Here is a 24,362-nt window from a genome sequence, read left to right on the forward strand (position 1 = left end):
CCCTAGAAACCGAAATTCCAATGTAAGGATGAATATTTCTTCTTTATTTTGTTTAAAGTTTGCATGCATAAGATCACCATTAATTTTATGAGTAAATTAACCTTAAACATATATGAGTATGTTGAGTATATAGATCTATTTTTCCTTCAATTGGTATCAAGAGCCATGGTTGTTTGCATGCAAATCGGTTAAAAGTTTTTCCGAGTTATATGATTAACATACAAAACTTGTTAAATTTGTGTTATTATGAAATATAACGAAAATCATTATGCATGTTAAAATTTCTGGTCCTAAAATATTTTTAGGATATTTTGGTTAATTTATGGATTTTTATTGTTCATACTATATAATAATGACATTAAAAATATGATTTTGTGAATAAAATGTCATTTTCGGACAAAAATTAGCTAAACTTCGAATTTTCCAGTGATTTTTGGATATGTTATCACATATATTATTTTGATATGACCTGTAAATTTTCATTATTTTTGGACTTCTTATGCCCGAAAAATGGATTTTTCATTATTAAATTCGGTTTTAGGTGAAAAATAGGTTAATATGAGATAAATTTCGAATCTGGTCATAGAAATTTAGTATGTTGTTATATGCAATTTTACAAGATGTGTGTAAAATAATAGGCTATATTGAAGTCTTTTTGCATGATTTATGGATTTTTGAAGAAAAATAGCATGAATAGTGACTTTATTAGTGAAATATTAATAAAACATACTCTATGACTAAAGAAAAACATCATATGTTGAATTTTATTATCTTTTTCAGATCTAAAATTGAAAAGTTAATGAATATAATTTTTCACATGTTTTTATGATTATTTAGTTAAAACCGATAAACCGGAACATTGTTTTTCCGGATAAATTTCGAAATTTTTAACCTAAGTTTTTGAACATTATGAGTGTCATGGTATTTTTCCAGAATGTTCATGAGTTTAAATTTCAAATTTCAAATTTATTTGAAATTTTGTGATTTATTTGAAATTTATAGCTTATTTTTGTATTTTTTGGTCCATTAATGAACAATTTTTAGAAATATGAGTTAATTATGGTCAAATAATTAGTGAAGACTAAATTTTGAGTCCTAAGAGGTTAGGGTAATTAACTTATGCATGAATATGAATTTATGTAATTTTTGTGATTATAAAATGTTGAAATCACGCAAATCCGTAAAAACCAAGTAATATACGATATTGGCTATTTAAAGGCGATTTAGCATAAAATTGGGCATGTTCATACATATTATAATGCTGAATTTTCTTTATGATTGTCATAATTTAATTTATGTAATTTTGAATTATGTAATTTTTACTTAGTATGGCCTTAGATTTTAATTGGTATTACCCGAAATGTATGGGAATATCGATTCGGTTGTAATTTTTATTGTGATCTCATATCACCGTCTTGTAATTTAATAGATTTATTTTATTATAGTTACAAATGTATAATAGGAAATTATGTAATTTATTATGTAATTTTATTTATTCCGGAGTTTCCAAAGACGGATTTCTTCAAGATGGCGATACATAAAGACGGTGTTACCTCGAGATGCGTGCCACAACCGAAGTTCAAGGGATCAATGGAGTTGGTTTCCGAATATGTAATAGTTAAATAGTTTCTATTTTTAGGAAGGCCATACTAGGATTTATTTTATGTTTTGCATTTTATTTATATGTCACATGCATCGCTAAATCGCCATAACTAAAACATGCATCATCATCTAATCGAGTTCATCGACCGTGTCAAATACAATTATCGTAGTTCACCGCTTTAGTTCACTTAAAACGTGATAGATAATAAATTGACATGACCTCTCACTAAAACAATTAATTGAGACATAGCCTTACCAAATAGTAGAAACCATGAAAACCTATTTCGCGAGGGAGTGCACTTGGCCATCCCGGGGTAGAAACCTTGTTACGTAGGGGAAGTGGGTGATGAATGTCTATCCACCAAATTCGTTTTGACGAGGGTTTCATCGGCTATCCCGTGCCTAAGTTAATGTGAATTTGGATCATGGACACATTTATTCGAAGTTTGGATTGACCTCAACGGAAGTATTCGTGATCGTAGTCGCATGTGTTCCGGGCTATAGATAAACATTAGAGTAATTTTAACGACCAAGAGTTCTAAAAGTAGAATCGATTAAACGTTAATCCACCGAGTTATATTAATAAGGGTTCCATCGGCTATCCCGTGCCTAAGTTGATATGAATTTGGGTCTTGGAATCATTTATAATAGTTGGGTAGAGGTCACTATTTAAATGTTCATATCTTGTCAATCCTTTTACAAGTATGATTTAAAAAGACAAATGTTAATATTTCCTTTTCCTCCATACTTGTAGTTCATTACAATGAATCCATCAAATGCTACCGCACCGATAACTATTGAGTCTTACCACAATGTTTTTGACGACGTTTGCTCCAACAATGATTTCGACACTACTAGAGAACTTCATTTTGGGATAGGTTCGGATGGAAACCTTAACTTCATCACTTCTTCTAAACCACCTACTACTACTAGATCTTGTGTGAGCCCGTCTCAGGAAGACTACCTCATACAATCTATAGGGTCTTTGTCTCTGGAAGATAAAGATGCCAAAACTAGTGGTCAAGCTCTTGCTTCAAAGGGCAAAAAGTTCAAGAAGAAGGGAAAGAAAATCAAAAACTTTAAGCAAGTTAATGATGAGTGCCATTATTGCTATGGCATGGGATATTGGCTTAGGAATTGTCCCGTGTATTTGCGAAATATAAGGGAAGGAATCATCACTCCAAAAGGTAAAATTCCTAAGGAAATTTATGTTATTGATATAAATTATACTTCCACTACGACATGGGTACTAGATACCGGTTGTGGTTCTCACCTTTGTAATCATTTACAGGGTTTAAGAGATGTGGAGAGGCTTAGCAAGGGAGATGTGGATCTACGCCTTGGAAATGGAGCTCGAGTAGCGGCCGAATCCAAAGGAACTTATGTTCTAGCTTTGCCTAATGGATTCGAGTTGTATTTACATAATTGTTTTTATGTGCCTACACTCTCTAAAAACATTATTTCAATCGCCATGCTAGACATGGACGGTTTTTGTTTTGTCATTAAGGACAATCGTTGTACTATTTCAAGGAATGATTTGGTTATAGGCCAAGCTTCTTCCATCAATGGCATTTACATTTTAGAGACCTCAAATCCGACTAATGATATTTATAATATTCAATCAAAGAAAGTCAAATCAAGTGACCCAAGTGAAGCGTTCATTTGGCATTGTCGATTAGGTCACATAAACGAGAATCGCATCAAACGATTAATTTCAACTAATGTGATTACACCATTTGATTATCAATCATATGGTACATGCAAATATTGCCTACTTGGCAAAATGACTCGTAATCCTTTTAGTGGTAAAGGGACACGAGCTAGTGAACTATTGGGACTCATACACACCGATGTGTGTGGACCAATGAGCATCACCGCTCGTGGAAATTATGACTACTTTATAACCTTCACCGACGACTTGAGTAGACATGGGTATGTCTATTTAATGAAACATAAGAGTGAAGCGTTTGAGAAGTTCAAGGAATTTCAAAACAAAGTAGAGAACCAATTGGACAAAAAGATAAAAGCACTACGTTCCGATCGTGGTGGAGAATATCTTAGCCTGGAATTCGATTCACACTTGAAAAGTTGTGGTATTATATCACAACTTTCTCCACCCGGAACACCACAACTCAATGGTGTTGCCGAAAGGAGAAATCGAACCCTACTTGATATGGTTCGATCAATGATGAGTCAAACCGATTTACCAAACTCGTTTTGGGGATTTGCGATTCAAACCGCAATTATATCTTTGAATAATAGTCCCACTAAGGCCACCGGAAAAACTCCATTTGAGATGTGGAAAGAAAGAGTTCCTAATCTATCCTACATGAAAATTTGGGGATGTGATGCTTACGTCAAGACTAAGAATGACAACAAGCTTGCCCCAAGATCCGAAAAATGCACCTTCAGAGGTTACCCTCGAATTCTCGAGGATACTACTTCTACAAACCTCAAGATAACAATGTGTTTGTGTCTTGCGAGGCTGTCTTCTTAGAAAGAGACTTTATTTGTAAGAGACAGAGTGGGAGAAATTTTGAACTTGACGAAGTTCAAGAGCCACAAACCGAGGTAGAGACGCAAGAAGATGTTCCTTCGTCGTCTAACGCAGTTATACCTCCTCCACTAAGAAGAACGAGTCGAGTAATTCGCCATCCCGATCGATATGTGGGACTTATCGAAGAAGATGGGACACTCGATGTGTTTCTTATAGAAAGTGACGAACCCGCCACCTACAAGGCCGCAATCTCTAGTCCAAATTCCTCCTTATGGCTTGAAGCCATGAAGTCCGAAATGGATTCTATGCATGAAAACCAAGTTTGGGACTTGGTAGATTTGCCTAATGGGGCAAGACCCCTTCAATGTAAATGGATATTCAAAGTCAAAAATGGCATAGAAGGACATGATGATGTCTACAAAGCTAGGCTAGTGGCAAAAGGATTTACCCAAGTCCAAGGTCTTCATTATGATGAGACCTTCGCCCCAGTAGCCATGCTAAGATCCATACGGATATTGTTTGTGATCGCCGCATTTCATGATTATGAAATATGGCAAATGGATGTCAAAACCGCTTTTCTAAATGGGCATTTAGAAGAGGAGGTGTACATGATACAACCCGAAGGTTTTGTTGATTCTAAAAATCCTAACAAAGTATGCAAGCTTAAGAGATCCATTTATGGTCTTAAGCAAGCATCTAGAAGTTGGAATCATCGATTCAATCATGTTATAAAGGAAAATGGTTTCACTCGAAGTGTTGAGGAACCATGTTTATACATGAAATTTAGTGGGAGCAATGTTGTGTTCCTAATCTTGTATGTCGATGACATACTACTCATTGGAAATAATATTCCGATGTTGTCTTCTGTTAAGAAGTGGTTAGGTAACCACTTCCAAATGAAGGATTTAGGAGAAGCACAACGCATATTAGGTATCCGGATCCATAGAGATAGATCCAAGAAGATATTGGCACTAAGTCAAGAGTCTTATGTTGATAAGATTCTTCGACGGTTCAGCATGGACAAATCCAAAAGGGGATTGGTACCTATATATGGTAACCGGGACGATATTGAGCAAGACTCAATCTCCCTCCGAACCCCATGATGTTGAACGCATGAAGACGATCCCTTATGCTTCCGCTTTTGGATCAATTATGTATGCCATGATATGCACACGTCCTGATGTCTCGTATACTTTGAGTATGACGAGTAGATATCAAGGAAATCCAGGTGAGAGTCACTGGATTGCCGTCAAGAACATCCTTAAGTACTTGAGAAGAACTAAGTATTCTATCCTAGTGTTTGGAGGAGAGACTGAGCTGCGTGTTAATGGATACACGGACTCAAGTTTTCAAACAGATAGAGATGACATGAAATCACAAGTTGGTTTGTTTTCATGCTCAATGGTGGTGCCGTAAGCTGGAGAAGCTTCAAGGAAGCAAAGAATCATGATTCTACAACGGAGGCCGAGTACATTAAAAGATCGAAGTCGCTAAGGAAGTCATTTTGTTTGGATTAGGCAATTTACGGAAGGTCTAAGAGTAGTGCCTACCGCCAATGATCCCATCACTCTCTATTGTGATAATAGTGGGACCATCTTCCAAGCTAAGGAGCCGAAGTCTAGTAATAGATCTAGACATGTACTTAGAAAATATCATGTAATAAGAGATTTCATTGAAAGAAAGGAAATTGCGATTTGTAAGGTTGGGACGGATGACAACATAGCCGATCCGCTCACCAAGCCTTTATCGCAGGCTAAACATGATGGACATATGGCGTCCATGGGACTTAAACGTGTACCAAGTCTATGTTAGATTTTGAAATGAAATAAAAGTGTTGTTTTTTGTTCATGTTCATAATCACATTTGTCTTTTATCTTTAATTTATACATTGTTACATCCAAACGGGTTGTAGTGACAATTGAACCCCGTTAAAGTGAACACGGATTAACATAGTATTTGCCCATAGTCACTTGTATGAGGTGACGTCTCGAAGTGACAAGAGTGTGATGCGATTGATGGCAAGTTCAAGTGCCATAGAATCATGTGAGATGACTAGTCGATCACATAGGCAGACTGTTAGGAACATTTTGTCGGGCCTAATGACCGCTTATAGAGTTCTGGCAAATTTATATAGCCTGGTCGTGGCGAGAGCTACTATAGTATTCAAATGAGTCGATTCTTTTGACTAAAGACTATTCGCCTAAGATGGCACAGTTTTAGATTAACTTTGATTTATGTTACTACGACCTTCGTAAATGGGGTCAAATGGGCGTATTTTGGGTTATGATGGCTGTGGCTAGTTGAAGGGAATGAGTGCGATAGGAATTGTCCACCCCTAGTCAGGGTTATAAAAATATCTCAGGGCCACTCGAGGAGTAATGAACTGGAAATGCGTGGCCACGCTCGGATTGTATCCATGGTGGATAAATCCGGTCAATCAGTTATTCTCCAGATCGAGGAAACCACTCTCGATATGATCACTTGCAAGTACGACCTGAAAGACACCTTGCATTGAGTGGGAGATAGTAATAGGACAAGAGAATTGGTGACGAACACTTGTCGAGGACAAGTGGGAGATTGTTGGAATATATGTCCTCCGACAATAATGCGATCACGACTGTTGATCATGATGATCACATGTTTAAGTCTCATTATAAAGAATACAATTGGGAAGTAATATTTTACTGTCAACTGGTCCACACATATCGGTAATGATTGGCTGACTAGAGTTTGACATTACTGTCGTGCGACGGTGGTGATCAGTTGATCCCGTAGGACATACCTATAGGGCAACACTCTTAATTGATCATTTAATTGATCGTATAACGTTACGAGTTAATTAAATTACTTGAAAATTGACGGACGATTTTGGAAGTAAAATTTACGTATCTCATGATAATCTGATTAGATAAGATACGGTCTGAGTAATCGAATTGTTTCATTACTCAGATGAAATTATTGTTTAAAGAAACAATTGAAATTGAATGAATTATTATAAATACAAATTGTTGTGATTTATAATTGGTAAAATATTTTGGTACAAGTAATTATGAATTACTAAGTCAATTTTTGTATATGACGTATTTTATTAATACGTTGATTTTTAATATGTTAAAAATACATAACAAATTTATGCAACATATGACATGTGACATAAGACAAAATTGACATTTTGACAAAGATAATATGGAGTCCATATTATCTATGTGTGCCGAAAATATGAGGAGGATTAGGCTAATATTAAGTTGTTTTTGTTAGTGGTAAGCACCATGATTACCTACTAGCTAGCCATGCAATACCTATTGTTCTTGTGAAGGCAACCATGAGCATGCATTGGCTCCTTTGGTTCCTCCTCTCCCACCCGGTTTTGGGAAGAAAACCCTTGTGGTTTTTCTTCTTATTTTTGCCCAATATTCACCAACATACTTACTTGTGATAATTATTCATTCATCTATCTAAAAACAAGTGTTTTAGAAAGATAAAAATTTCCTCTATTCTCCCTCTCTTCCAACCGGTTTTGGGAGTTAAAAACCAAATTATTTTGGGTCAATTTTCTTACAAAAATTAATATTGTCTAGTATTCATAATATTAATTTTATTAAGAGTGTGCTTTGGGTATTAATCCTTGGGAGAGATCCTATACTTGGGTCTTTGTTCATCCATAAAGGAAAGCACAAGAACAAGAGAGAAGGAGATCTCTCTTGTGCCCTAGAAACCGAAATTTCAATGTAAGGATGAATATTTCTTCTTTATTTTGTTTAAAGTTTGCATGCATAAGATCACCATTAATTTTATGAGTAAATTACCCTTAAACATATATGAGTATGTTGAGTATATAGATCTATTTTTCCTTCATGGTCTTCAAATGAACTCTATGAAGTCTAACATCTATTTTAATGGTGTTGCTTCTAGTGTCAAGCTTGATATCCTTCAGGTCTCTGGTTTCTCTGAAAGAGTCTTACCTTTTAAGTACTTGGGGGTGCCCATTTCTGCTGGTAGGCTCTCTGTTAAGAACTGCTCTTGCCTAATTGAGAAGATTAATAAAAAATTCATGGTTATGCTGCCAAGAAATTATCTTATGCTGGTAGGCTAACCTTGGTGAATTTTGTTCTTACCACTTTAATACTTATTGGGCTTCTATCTTTATTCTGCCAAAGGGAGTGCTCAGGAGAATTGATGCCCTTTGCAGAAATTACTTATGGGATGGGTCAACTGAATATGTTAGATCCCCTCTTGTCAGTTGGGAAAAAGTTTGTGTACCAAAAGTTGAAGGTGGACTTGGTATTAGGCATAGCATTGCCTGGAATCTTGCTTCAATTTGTAAGCTCTCCTGGTGGATATAATCTAATCAGGATAGCCTGTGGGTACAGTGGGTACACCACATTTATATGAAAGATGTCCCCTGGTCTCTTTATACACCTAAACATAACTCTCCTTGGACCTGGAAGACTATATGTAAGGTTAAGGATAAGTTCTCTGCTGGTTTTTCCTCTACTGGACTGTGGCTGCCATGCCCTTCTGGTTACTCAGTTAGTAGTGGTTACCAGTGGATCAGACAGAAACAACCTACTATTACTTGGAATAAAGTGATCTGGAACTCCTGGTGCATTTCAAAGCACTCTTTTATCAGTTGGCTGCTTGCTTGTGAAGCCTTGTAGCTTAAAGACAAGCTCTTCCTGCTGGGAATCATTCCTGATGATGCTTGTTTCCTTTGTGGCTCAGCAGCAGAAACTCATCAGCATTTGTTCACTCAGTGCCGTTACACCAAACAACTTTTTAGAATGCTCAGTCTGAAACTGAAGATCTGTATGCCTCTAACTAATCTCTTAGTCTGGATGCAGACTAAACCATGGGCAAAAATCAAGAAGCAGGTTACTATTGTTTGGATCCAAGCCTTGTACTACACTATCTGGCATCAGAGGAATAAGGCTAGACTTGAGGGAGTTGTTCAAAGGACTGAACATGTTTTTCAGCAGCTTAAGTGCCTACTTAAATGTCGTTTCTTAGGGTGGCATGTTTGTATTAAACAAAGTAGTGACAGGGCTTGGTTTAAGACAGTAACTTATTAACTGTCTTTCCCTTAGTCTTAGAATTGTATCCACAATGGATAGTTTGTAATAGCTTGTTTATGTTCTTAATGAGAATTTCTAACCTTTCACCAAAAAAAAAAAGCTTCTAGCCTTAGGGGTTGTGTCATAGGCGTATTGCTTATCTCACTAGAAGGAGAACACACACCAATCTCAGTCAAACTCGACATCGAGTTGACTAACAATACAGCTGAATATGAAGCATGTCACATTGGATTGCAAGCAGCGGTACATTTAAGCATCAAATGGCTTAGACTTCGAGCAAACATCCTTAATTATCAACCAGATCACCTGATCGTGGAAAATCCGTACTGAAAGCCATACACCCACCAAAGCTAGGATAGATCAAGTGGCTGAATTATTTGACCAAGTCATTTATATATACCTACCTCGGCAGGAGAATCAATTTGCAAACGTTCCTCTGAAACTTGCATATTTGATCAATATGCCTGACAACATGATAGAAATGCCGCTTTGCATAGAGTGACGTTTAGAACCAACATATGTGCACTTCATCACAAACGATGAGGAAAATCAACAAGAGCTATGGTACCAAGCCGTTGTAAACTTCAAGCTTAATGCTGATTACCCATCGAACATAGATAAGAGAGGGCATCGAACGATTGGACTTTTGGCCTTGCAATATGTCCTCAATGAAGGAGAGTTGTACAAAAGAACGCAACACACGGTGTCATTTTGCTATGTCTCGATCATTCGAAGGCAAATAAAGTTATGGAAGAAGTTCGTGATGAAGAATGTGATCCTCACATGAGTTGTCCGATGATGTCCAAAAAAAATTATGTGCTTAGGATATTACTAGACTACCATGGAGACAGACCGCGTTAAATATGTAACAATGTCACAATTAGATCTTTGGCAATGTTCAGCACGTTCCACCATGACATCTCCCTGGCCATTCTCTACATGGGGAATAGACATCATAGGGAAGATCACTCCAGCTCGAGCAAGAGATCACTGTTTATTTTATTCTAGTTGTCATCGACTATTTCACTAAATGGGTTGAAACAGCTTCATATACTACTCTAACTTCCAAATAGGCATCTAAGTTCATATATACAAACATCATATGTCGATATGGATGCCACATGAGATAATTAGTGATAATGGGTCTCATTTCCAAGTAGAAACTGAATAACTTCTAACCAAATATAAGGTCCCACATCATAATTATTCGCCTTACCGACCCTGAAAGTTTCTAAAACCCCTATTAAACTTATTTAATTGATTTTATAAATTACTAATAATTTATGCCATGTGGATCTAGTTGCATTAAAAACAAAAGAACAAAAATAAGGAGAAAATGATATTTCTTACATACAATATGGATCGAAATATTTGGGCACAAATAAGGACACCTTCCTTATTTGTTCTTGAGCTTAAATAAGATTAGGATGATCCTCCAAAAACCCAAACTCCATATTAGGAACTCTCCTCTTAGTTGCACCAAAGAATTCACACAAATACTCAACTTATTATTAACCAGATAACAAGAAGAGATCTTAACCTTACTAATATTAATAATATTACTACTCTAGTAATGTATGGTAAATATTAATTTGCATGTGAGTTTCAGAGAGATGATGGAGAAAAAAAACAAGAAGCGAAAGCAAGTCACAAAATAAGACAACTAATGTCTTATTTTGTAGTGCCAAAACCGGCTCCACCCACCCACAATGGGTATCTTTTGCCTTTTATTTTAATCTTATGTATATTAGGTAGAGTGTAGTGGAAAGCAATATGATTAAACATTGTAGGACATGTCATTGTCACATAGTAGAGTGTGTATATAGAGAAGAACAATGATCATTGTCCGTAGTCCACATAAAACCGGCTACTACATGCAAAATAGGTCCGTTTCGATTTTGTCCCTTAAATGCCTTTAAATCGTATGCTTAATTATCTTGTATTATTAAGTATTAATATGATCATACAAAAATTATATGATGCAAATTAATAAGCAATGTACACTTATCTATTAAGTGATATTTTACTATTGTATCAACATATAATGGGTTCTACAATGCCCAATTAAATTAATTTATAATTTCTTTGTAAATATAATAACCAATTACCTCTACCTCGGAAAAATACAATATCTCGACTAATTTAATAAATTAACGCTTAATCATTAAATTAAATCTTATTTAATCACATTACAATAAGATATAAAATTTTATTAGGCAATTATCGGATAATTGAATAATAAACTTGCGTTGACTCGAGTTCTAAACTTGACCTCAACAAACTCACACAACTAAATATATATATATATATATATATATATATATATATATATATATATATATATATATATATATATATATATATATATATATATATATATATATATATATATATCGTATCTTGATCAACCCGTATCAAATACATTTGATCAGAAATATTTGGGTTCCATCGTACTGATCACCACCGTCAAACGACAGTAACGTCAAACTCTAGTTAGCCAATCATTACCGATTAATGTTGATCAGTTGACTATATAAGTGAATCATCCCTTACGTATTCTTATTATGAGATTCAAACATGTGATCGCAGTATTGTCGAGGACACATACTCGAACAATCTCCCGCTTGTCCGAGACAAGTGTGCGTCACCAATTCTCTTGTCCTATTACAATCTCCCACTCAATGCAAGGTGTCTTGCAGGTCGTACTTGCATGTGATCATATCAAGAGTGGTTTCCTCGATCTGGAGAGTAACTGTTAGATCGGAATAATCTACCGTAGATACTTTCCGAGCTTGGCCACGCATTTCCAGTAAACTACTCCTCGAGTGGCCTTGAGATTTCAAATAACCCTGATAAGGGGTAGACAATTCCTATCGCACTATTCCCTTCGTACACCCATAGTTCATCATGACCCAAAAGATGCACACTCACCCCTTTTGACAGAATGGCTTGGGGCAAAAATCAAAGTTAATTAGAAACTATGCCAACTTGCGCGAACAGTCTCTCGTCAAAGAATCGACTCAAAAGAATACTATAGTAGCTCTCGCCACGACCAGGCTATTTAAAATTGCCAGAACTCTATAAGCTGTCACTGCCCGACAGAGTGTCCCATACAGTCTGCCTATGTGACCGACTAGTCATCTCTTATGACTCTATGGCACTTGAACTTGCCATCAATCGACTCACACTTTAGTCAGTAGGAGACGTCACCTCATATAAGTGACTATGGGCGAATACTATGTTAATCGAGTTCGGGTTATTGGGGTTCAACATTATCTCTACAACCTATTTGGAAAAAACAAAGTATTATTGGAAAAGAGTTTTGAATAAAACTCAAACAGTAAGTGTGTTATCACATATGTAAAATTGATACAAAATCAATTACTACATAATCCATAATTCATTTTTAATCTTGCATATAGTTGATCATCTCAATTCAATTGAAATGACATGACTTATCATGCTTAGCCTATGAAAAGGCCTTGGTTAGCAAGTTTTAGCAACACTTTGTACTTTCCCTAACCTTAATATATATTATTTCCCATTTTTGTGTATAATCTTGTATTACAAGAACTTCTTTGAGTACGTGTCTAGATCACATCTGGACATAGGCTCTCCGGCCTTGAATAACTACCACTGTCCTCACAGCGTGTAGGGATAAGACCTTCGGTTATTGGAACGAACTACCATAGTTCCTCCAATTCACAAAACCGAATCCTAATATCATCCCTTCCTTCTTTCATATCTCATTATTGCAAATGTACTCAAGTTCCGTTGTGCATATCTCATTGTTCAACTGCCTAGGACGTTTCTAGCAGATATCATCCTTAAATAATATAGCCAAGATGGTTCTCTAACCATCCTTATGTGTTTAGAATATGGTTTTTGTGTAACTCCATGCACATAAATCCATCTCATTTCTAAATGCTTAGCTTCATATCTTTAATACTTCCTGAGTACCAACTAATGAATTATGTGGCTATATAGAGACTTCTCTCAAAGATTCGATTTGTAACATCTCGTCATACTTCAAGTATACGAGGTTTAAGAATAGTGATACATCTTAGCGTAATGAATTAATCCCGCATCGGAAGCGTGTGGATTCAATTTCTACATGTTCAATACTTTTGAACTTCTCTAGACGCTTATCAATATAAGAATATTAATTTAACGCTAATATCCTCTTAGAACTATCTTTATAGGTATGGATACCTTAGAAATGTATTATTCCTCTCCTAAGTCTTTCATCATTCACAGTGATCAATATGTCATTCACATACAAGACTAATAATACCACCGTACTCCTACTAAACTCCATGTATAAACAGAACTACTCGACAATTCGAGAAAAGTTTATCACATGATCAAAACATACAATTCAACTCCTTAACTTCCACTTAAGATTTCTTCTTATGTTTGTATCCTACCTTAGGATAGTTGCGATTTACAAAACTCATGCAAGATGATTTTAAAATCCAACTATATCAAATCATATCCGAATACAATGAAGCGTTGTTGTTGCATGCAAAACCCTTTCCCACCAACCAACCAAGCTAAATAAACATTTTTATGTTTATGCTTATTTCGGACACTTGTGGAGTTGAGACTAGATATAGTATCTTAATCAGTTACAGGTTTGTTACTTTTTAAAAATAACATGACTCCTGTCCACATAGGTTTCAAATCAACACTTTAGGTTTCGAATCAATAATTACTGATTTTGACCAAGAAGGAACATCTTCCTACATCTTATTCTCAGTTTGTGGCTCTTCAACATTTTCTCCCACTATGTCTTTAAGAAATAAACTTCTTTCCTCAAAAGACAGTATCACGAGCCACAAACATGTTTTCGTGATAGTTGGGTTACAAAGCCACATGCTTTCTTCCGAAATAAGCTACAACTTAGGTACCATGCCCAATCATATCATATATGAATTGTACTTGATTGATTTAACTATGTTTTGTTTTAGTGGGAAAAATAAATACTAGACAAATTGTGATAGAAACTACTTCCAACTTTATAGTAAAGATTCAATCATATCGTATAGGATTCTTTTTATTCTTATTGTTGGAGTATGTGTCCTCAACAATTGTGCGATCACATTAATGAATCTCATAATAAGAATACGTAAAGAGATGATTCATTTATATAAGTCAACTGGTCAACATTAATCGGTAATGATTGGCTGACTAGAGTTTGACATTACTGTCGTTTTAACAGTGGTGATCAGTTGATCCCTTAAGGTCACTCCTAAAGGACGATTCCTTAAATTGTAAAGTTAATCGATTGTATGATGATACAGATTGATTAAATCCTTAAATTGAACAAATTGATATTTATTAGAGAGAATATTATATCTTACTGTAATTTGATTAAATAAGATTCAATTTAGTAATTAATTTGGTATATTACTAAAATTGATTAATGTTTATGAAACATTTGAGATAAGAGAAATTAGTTAGCTATTATTACAAAATATTGTAGATATATTAACTAGACTTAATGTGACCAATTTTATATACATGTAATTGTGAATTACTTGTTAATTTGTTATTTGTAATTTATTTAATACATAATGATATTTAATTAGTTAAATATGCATTATTATGCCTAATGACATATTACATGTCACATGTCACATATATTACAAATGACAAATTACAAAGATAAAATGGAGGTCCATTTTAAGTATAAAAACCGGTTTATGTAGAGGTTAGTGGGTGATTATTTTATGCTAATTGGGATATTATGATGACCCTATTGCATAAAAGAGACCTACATATATCCTAGCTTTTCTTGTGAAGAACAAAAGCAAAATTGGGAAGACAAAATTGGACTACCCTAGGGAAGAAAACCGATTGCCATATAGAAAATGAGAGGATTGTTCTCATTTTTATACATATAATTTGTTTTGCTCAAAATCTCTCTCCTCTCTCTCTCTCTCTCTCTCTCTCTCTCTCTCTCTCTCTCTCTCTTTCTCTTATTCTCTAAAATACAAATAAATTGTTTATGTTCAATTTTGTTCATAATATCTAATTTTGATATACTTACTAGTGTAGTAAATAAAAATAACATTAGATTAAATTTAAGGTAAACTACATCTATTATCTAGTTAGTAATATTTGTAGGATTTTGGGATAGTCTTGGAGCAATTGAAAGGAGGTTCTCATACTTTTGGGACAAAAGGAATCATCCATTTATTTTGAGCTTAAGAACAAGTATAGAAAGGTGTTCTTACTTGTGCCCTAATCCGATTTCTACAAATGTAAGGAACCTTGTTGTTACTTTTATATTTATTTTGTTATGCATTCATAAGATCAACATCTAATTAAAAGAGTAATTCAGATCTAAAATTAAATGAGTTTAATTTGAGGGTTAATGAAATCTTTCAAGTGGTATCATGAGCTTTGGTTGTTGCATGCATAATCGGCTTAGTTTTTCCAACTAAATTAAAACTAGTAATTTGTGATTTATATGATTAAGCCACGAAATTTTTTTGCATGTCATATATTCTGGTCCTAAAATGAATTTAGGTCATTTTGATAATTTTTGGTAATTTTTGGCTCATTTTAATGATTTTTAGTAATTTTATTACATTTTAATGTATAAAATGGTGTTTAAAGTGCTAAAATTAGTTAGACTAAGTTTCTGACCATGAATTTTTTATATGACCTCACATGCATATTTTACTTATTGTATGTAAAATTTCGTATAAATTTGATTTATTTTGCATGATTTATGATTTTTATGAGATAAAAATGACATAAATGGAGGTAAAATGGTTAAAATTAGTTAAACTTCGAAACAGGAATGAAATTTTAATATGTTGTTACATGCATATTTTACTCACTGTGTCTAAAATTTTAGATGAACTTAATTCATTTTGCATAAATTAATTTTTAGGTGTAAAAATGATATAAATGGTGACTATTTTAGCATAAATAGCTAAAACAAATTAAATGGCATGAGAAAATTAATTTAGGTTGCATTTTTTATCCCACATATCAGATCTAAAGTTGGAACAATCATTAGATTAATCTCCATATGCTTTAGATGTTTTATTAGATAAAACCGAAAAATTGCAACTATATTTTTCTCGAAATAAATTCGAAAGTTTTAACCTTGATTTTTGACATTATGAGGGCCATGGATGTAATACCCGTCCTTTTAGGTACCCGTTGACTGACGTTGCCCGACCTTAGTGACATGTTGTGGTCTTATGGAAACCTTACGAGAGATATCTTGTGTCATGGTAAGCTTTGGGTGTGTGGTACTCGATCTAGTCGAGGCCACTCGATCGAGTAGCTTGGAGGCTCGATCGAGTAGGGGCCACTCGATCATGTAAGTTAGGTACTCGATCGAGTAGCGTGTTTACAATGAGGATTTATATATTGTGTTTCGTGAAACCTTAAGTCATTTCCGCAATTCATTTCCTAAACCTAGATGCCGTCACCCTTCCTTCTCCTTCGCCATAGTTCCTTCCTTGAGGTCCTTGAAGATGCTTATGCCATGGGGATAGGTTACTTGAGTCGGGTAGCGGTCTTGGTACCGGATAGTTATGCGTAGGTATGTCATCATCATCATCATCATCATTGTCGTTGTTGTTCTCAGTTACGGTTATAGTGGCTGTGATAGATGTTTGTACTATTTGTATAGGTGTGTTGCGTGGTTGTTTGACATCTTGTGACTGGGAGTGGAATCGCTGCGGTGCGCTAAATGTAGGTTCGCCTACTCAATACTGTTGATTGTCTAGTGAGTGTTTTGTTGTGGGTTGATTGTTGTTGTGTTGATATGGTTGATTGGTTGTTGTAATTAGTTGGATTGTGTTGTGTTGATTATCGTTGTTATGATACAACTGTCTGTGGTTGTTGTCTCTGGTTCTCGAGGTGCGTCCTTGGCTGAGTGGAGTCACTTGCAGAAGTGGCTTCACGCCCTAGTTTCTCCCTTCGTGGAACCCGTGACGGGAGGGGATGTGCACATTAATGGGACAAGGTTATCACTCAGTATGATGAGCGGGGCTTAGGTGGGAACGGCTGCGGTCCCCCACTGGCAGGGCTGGTCCAGTGGACAGTCGGTGACGATGATTGATTGGTGGAGATGTGGCTGGTGCGTGTATGTTGTTGGGTCTGCTTTGTTTTGTCAGTGGTTGGTGTGTCTCTTCAGTTACTGAACTTGTGTGGTTTTGTCTTCTTGTTTGTTTCTATTGTGTCTGCCGTGATCCCTTATGGTGAGCAGTCAGTCTTAGCAGGTGATGTCTTGGATGATAGCTGGATACTTGGCGGGATGAGTCTTTCACAAGTCATGACAGAAGTGTAGTTCTCATATCAGACAGTAGACTGAGTTGTACCTTTTGCGTTTTATTTTGTTTAGTCACTTGTAATAAAATTTAATTGTTCTTTTATCGACATTTGATTATTACTGTCCTCGGGCAACCGAGATGGTGACGCCCTTATATGCTAGGGAAGGTCTTGTTAAGGCTCCTTGGTATATGGGGGTGTCACAAAGTGGTATCAGAGCGACAATTTTTGAACCTGTAACAAATGAACCTAATGAATGTAGTGAGTCTAATAAAATGAACCTGGTGTATGTGTATTGGGAGCCCCAGCTGATGCTAGATTTTGGGTGAGTAGGCACCCTCATTTCAAAATCATGGCCCTATTATGCTTAAGTCAGTCACCGGTTATGGGAATATCAAGTCGGGAATTATGTGTCTAGTGTGTATCATAGTGATGTAGGGATGTTTGTAGTGGAGTCTTTATGGATGCTAGTGTGCATAATTGTGATTAGAACGGCAAGAATCTATAGCTGAGTAGAAATGGAAGTGGTGATATGTTTGTAATACGTGACGGTGTGTATGATGTGGTGTTGGTAATGTTTGTTCCAAATGGTTGGTATTAGTATTTGATATGGAAGAGATTGTGAGCATGATATGTGGTAATGATGGTAATTAGTACATTTTGAATGAGTCATAGTAGCTGTCCAAGTAGTACTTGGAGGATGTGATAGATAAATGGTTGAATGCTTCCGCAATATGGTGTAATTAAGTTGATTAAACTACTTGATAATTGTTGTGTGTCGTGGTTAAACCGCTAGTACTCTTGAATGATAAGGAATGGTTACTTGTTAGACATATGTTTAGAATGACATGATTAGAAGTTATTTTGTAGTGGTCGCGATTGTATGATCATAGGTGAAACGAAGCGTGTTGGATGTATACATGAGAAAGCTAATAGTACAATCATTTGGTTGCGTAATGTTGTCATAGAATGAAGCTAACACTACTACAAATCCAGGCAACTACAACGCCCCTTTAACAACGCTTATTCACGAAAATCACAATAGACGTTGTAGAATGTATGTCGCGAATTTTACTAAAATTAATTACAACGGGTATGGTTATATAACCGTTGTTATAAGTTTTAACAACGGGTCAAACATGCACAACCGTTGTTAATAATTTGGCGCAAAATTGGCGTAAAGTTAGTGAAAAGTAATCACAACGGTTATTTTTTAAACCCGTTGTTAAAACTTATTTAACAACGGTTGTTGTTTTACAACCGTTGTTAAAATGTTTTAACAACAGTTCTTGTTTAACAACCGTTGTCAATACTTTCCATACTATAAACCACATAAACACATATCAACTACAGCCACAAAACACAAACCTTAACACAAACACAAACACAAACACAGACAAACACAAACACAAACACAAACACAAAACACACACTTTCTCATCGTCTCTTTCTCTCTTTCTCATCGTCGCTTTATCTCCTCGCCGTCCTTTGTTGATTTCATCGTCTCTTACTTTCTCTAATTATCGTAAATCTCGCCGTCCTTTGTTGGTTTCATCGTCTTTCATCGTCACTATTTTCTTTTTCTAATTATTTCATTTGCATGTATGTGTTTTTATCGATCATTATGTTATTTCTCTAAGTATTATTCGCTTAATTAGCTAGTAAAACAAATTAAATAAAATAAAACAAAGAAGAAGCAAGATGATAGAGAGGAATGCATGATAAACTTAATATATATATATATATATATATATATATATATATATATATATATATATATATATATATATATATATATATATATATATAAATACATAAATTAAAAAAAAATTACATTAATAAAAATGCAATTCTTATATTTTCATAGAGAGTGTTATTCTCTTCTATGATATCCGTCCTCTCTACCTTAGCTATTTGGAGGTTCCGTTCAGCAGTTGCTATATCGTCATATAGTCAAATCTCGCTTTTTGCTCTGTCAAGCCATCTTTTTTGGCGTCCTTCAGTATGGATCGAGCATCCACAAGGTAGCTCCTGAAACTATCCTCAATGTGGAGCAACCAGCGGATGAAACTGTTGTTGTTCTCGATCATAGTAAGAGTCTTAAGGATGATATCATTCATTTTATTGATGAAGTTTGGAGTTTGTTTGAAAGATTAAATAGGGTTTATTTGAAGTTTGTTTTAACAGTTAGGGTTTGGAGATATATAGTGAGATAATGCATGTTAGTTGAGATAATGCATGTATTTATACTAAATAATGTGTGGTTTGAGTTGTTTTTTAATTAATATATATGTTAGGAAGTTGTGCCATAATCATCATCATATCTCTCTCCGCTGCTTCAAATCTTATTATAACCCTTCTCATTCCATATTCCATTCATATGCACAGGGATGGCAGTAATAATGCATGCATCGGAATTATAACGGGCAGTAATTATGCATGCATCTAGTAATATTTATTTTTTTTTTTTTTAAAAAAAAAAAAAAACAAACAATTGTTATTGAGAAACAACCCGTTGTCTTTAGTTATAACAACAGTTTTGTATATTACAACCCGTTGTTATAACTTTCCCCCCAAAATTGAGTCACACTTTCCACAACGGGTTTTTATACTTAAAACCGTTGTTAATAGTTTTAACAACGGGTTCCTTAAGAAAACCAACCGTTGTTAAAACCTTTTACAACAGACACTTTAACAACGTCCGCTTTTTTATAAAACAACGGTTTTTAACCGTTGTTATAGCCTGTATCTGTAGTAGTGTAAACGAGTTGCACAAAGTGATGGGTTTGTTATTGATGCGTTGTATTAGTGTGATAGTAATTCATCGTGAATGATTATAATAATCTGTCCCGATATCCGAATTCATTTTGGAATCGACACGCGTTGTTGTTTTGCAGGAATATTTAGTTAATCTTATATTTCTGACCATGTACTTAACCTTACTTGACCGAGTACGAGTACCTACTAGACCGAGTAGACCTCATTCGATCTAGTTAGGAAGCTATTACGTCGAGAAAGTTGAAATTTGTTGCGAAAACTCGACCGAGTAGCTCCAACTCGATCGAGTGGAGGCCACTCGATCGAGTAACATACTTACTCGATTGAGTAAGTTGCTACAGTGCCGCTGAAACACGGGATATTAAACCTTTTTTCCTAAATTTTTCCTATTCTTTCTTCTATTTCTGCAAACCCTAATCTCTAATCTCTCTCTCAAAACACTCTTATTCTTGTTGATTTTGTGCTTGAACTTGGGTGATTTCTATACCTAATTTGCTCCCTCGCTTGCTAATCAATCAAGGTATGAATATCCATCCTATTTTGATGCTTTTAATTAATTAGAAACATGTAGGATGTTGAAAGTTGTTGGAAAAATCTATTTATGTCGGATAAATCTTGGTTATAATGGTTGTAATATGATCCACATGCTTCAATTTGTTGAATATTGACAATAGTTATGCAAAAATCGAACCAAATTAGGAACTTATATGACTCGAATTTTCTAGGGTTTGAGAATTTGAATTGAATTTTGGTTGTCTTTTGTCTGTAAAAGGATGAAAATTGGGTAATATATGTTATACACATCATGTTTAGAGTTAATTTTTTATGATTTTCCCTCAAAAATTTGCCTTAAAACTCCGTCTTAAAAGTTCCCCAAACTGAAATTCGTCTTACATTATGATGAAATTTGCTTATTGGTGAAGCTAGTTTGAAGGTTGATTTCTCAAAATTTGTAGTTATGATGTAAATGGATGCTATACTTGTTATAATTTTAACAGCTGTAGAGACTGTCTGATGATTAGATTTAAGAGTTATACATATAATTTTGGGATTGTTGGTGAAAGTGTGTACTTAGTTCCTCCTTTCTATGACTATACATGAATGCCTTGCATGTTTTTCCAAGTATGTGTGGTTTGTATATTTAAGTTATATGTTGAAACAGATGCCGAGACTAACCATGGGAACCCAACAGAGCAAGAGGGGGAGGGCTTTTGAACCCGAGGTAGGAGAGGGGAGTGGACCTACGGTCCCTGCGGTACCGGAGTACCCGTCAATAGTCTTTGTGGATTTTACCCAAAGGGGTAATTTTGTAGCCTTGCAGAATCGGAAGATGAGACCTACCCGGTGTATAGACACCACTCTCTTGACTAACATGGGGATTGAGACCGATGTCCGGCATATCTTTGACACTCTGGGGATGACTGGGTTATACCGTGTCCGGAAACATTCTTATGCTTTATTGACACTTGAATTTATGAGTTCGTTTAAGTACGATGCGGTGGAACAAACGGTTGATTTCCGCCTAATGAACACAAGTTTTCTGTTGACAATGGATATGTTTGCAACTCACCTTGGCTTGGCTAAACCCGCCAAGGGAGCTCTCTGAGATATACCTTCTTAGTGTGGGGTTAGTAGCCTCATGCCTTGTCTTACCGGGAAACCAGTGATGTGGGTTGATGTCGTCACTCATCCAATCAAACACATTTATAATACTCAACAAACTACTAGTTAGCGGTAAGTCGAGGTCGATCCATGGGACGGTGTGCTTTGGGTTCTAAGTCTATCTATCTCAATTTATGCTAGTGTCACAATTTGTTCGGGTTTGTAGTTGTGTCCTAGACTAATGCAAACAATAAGGTAAAACAAGCAATAAAAGGATGTAAATAAATGATTAAAAGTGCTAGGATGTCATGGGGTCATAGGGGATTCACGGTTTTGATCATACAAACATGTTTATAATTATATGCAAGCAATTAGTGTTGTGGAGGAACCGAGTTGGTTTATGTCTTACGGTTCATAGGAAGGGTTGGGTCCCGGAGCCGAATCGATTAGATTGTACAACACCTACAAGTCGACTTACTTTCCTCCTATTCAACTTCTATGCATTGTCTAACAAGACTCGAGTTGGTTTATATCTTACAAGTCAAGTTGAGTAGATAAGAGATGGTTGTAAATGCAAGGATTCATAGGCTTGGCATTTCATCAAACATAACATGTGCATAAAGTTGACATCACAACAAGCAAGCAATTTAATCATGTGAACATATTCGATTAAGCATGAATCAATCTCATGTTGGTTTCCCTTAATTACCCACTAATCCTAGCTAAAGGACTACTCACTCATGATCAAGTTTAACATGTTAATAAGGTTGTCAATCATACTAACAAAGCCAAACATGATGAACAAGTAAGAAAGATCAACAATAATTAAAACAAGGATTAAGAGAGTTATACCTATGGAGATTCCAAAACAATAATGCAAAGAATAATAGAAGAAACTTGATGATTGATGGAAGGTTGTCAATCTCCCAATAATAACCCAATAATCTTCAATTACTCAATAATAAACTTGAATAATAAACTTGAACAATAATTAAGGAGAGATTAATGTGTAATTTGTGGAAAGATTAAAGAGTAATTGATACCGTCGTCAGGTACCAAAAATAAATACCTAAGTTACAACTAACAGAAGTCAGCGGCAAGTAGGGTCGATCTCCACAGGGAGGCAAAATTGAGATTTATCTGTCTAATTTTAGTCTATGAGTAACGGGTCACAATGTGGGGGTTTGAAATGATTTACTAAAACTATTAAGAGATTAAGGCAAGGGAAATGAATAAGAGAATTAAAAGTAAGAGAAGGGAGTATGCTAAGAGTTGGTCCACCGTGACAGCTACACTATCGGAAATATTGAGGCGATTAGACTATTGATAAGAAGAGCTATGGTCGTCACCTTTCGGTCCTTAAACCACCCTAGAGCGTAAATAGCTTAACTTTCGCCCTCACTACGATACCCTATTGTAATTAAGCAAGCCTTCCCTTCCAATCTTTCGATCCAGGTCGGGGTTAACTAGATAAATTGGTCTCCTGCATGCATTCATTCAACCAGATAACAATTAAATTGCCTAATACAATTCTTATCGCAAGACTAATCTATTCAAGTCAATTATAACATGTTGCTACCACGGCTTCCCTAATCCTAACATACTAAGGGGATTTGGCTAGACATAATTAAAGGGGAAACGAGAAATAAAGAAGAAGAAATAATAAACATTAAATAAATTAAAGAGAGTAAAGGGGAAAAGGAATTACTGAAATTAATCCGGAAATTAAAGGAACAGTAGCAAAAGTAGCAGTGACAAAGTGTTAGATGATAAAAAGAGAAGAGAAGCGAGAACAAAATGTCGTCCTAACTTTCCTATTTATAAGAAAATAGGATTTATTAACCTAATTGCGGAAAATAAAGCTTAAAAGCCCAGCTCGTCAAGGATTGTTGCTCGATCGAGCACTTAAGGCTCTCGATCGAGTGATATTCCTTAGCATTCCTCTCGATCCAGAACAACTCCTCTCGATCGAGGACTTCTTTCCCTTAAATCACTCGATCGAGAAGAAGTAGCTCTCGATCGAGCAAATGGGCTCTCGATCGAATAGAAATAGTTCTCGATCGAGCACTTCTCAGCGCGTAATTCCTGCTTCGTGCACTGAACTTCAAACGGCTGCCATTCCTTCGTTACTTGGACAAATAGGGCGTGGTTGGTGGCGTTGGAAAGCTAAGAGGATAAGCTTTCACCTTTAACTGGAATCACCTTAATAACTGTTGTAGAACTCGAGATATGACTCTTACAAGCAGGAACTAGAAAATTGAAGCACTCTCTTGGCTCGCCTAAATTCCTTACTCCAATGCGCATCTCAAAATGGTACTTTCCAAGCTCCGACTCAACTCATCTCCTAAATGCATGCTTAGGGACATGTTTTAGGCTTGATTCCGCATCTCTAAGCTCATTCCTGCAATTAATACAAGAACTTCCAAAGTATGCAATTCGGGGCATATTCGTAGCAAATAACTACTAAAATAGCATAAAGATGCGTGCGAGAATAGACTAAAAAGACTATATAA

This window comes from Silene latifolia, chromosome X, assembly GCF_048544455.1.
Source record: "Silene latifolia isolate original U9 population chromosome X, ASM4854445v1, whole genome shotgun sequence".
Lineage (NCBI taxonomy): Eukaryota > Viridiplantae > Streptophyta > Magnoliopsida > Caryophyllales > Caryophyllaceae > Silene > Silene latifolia.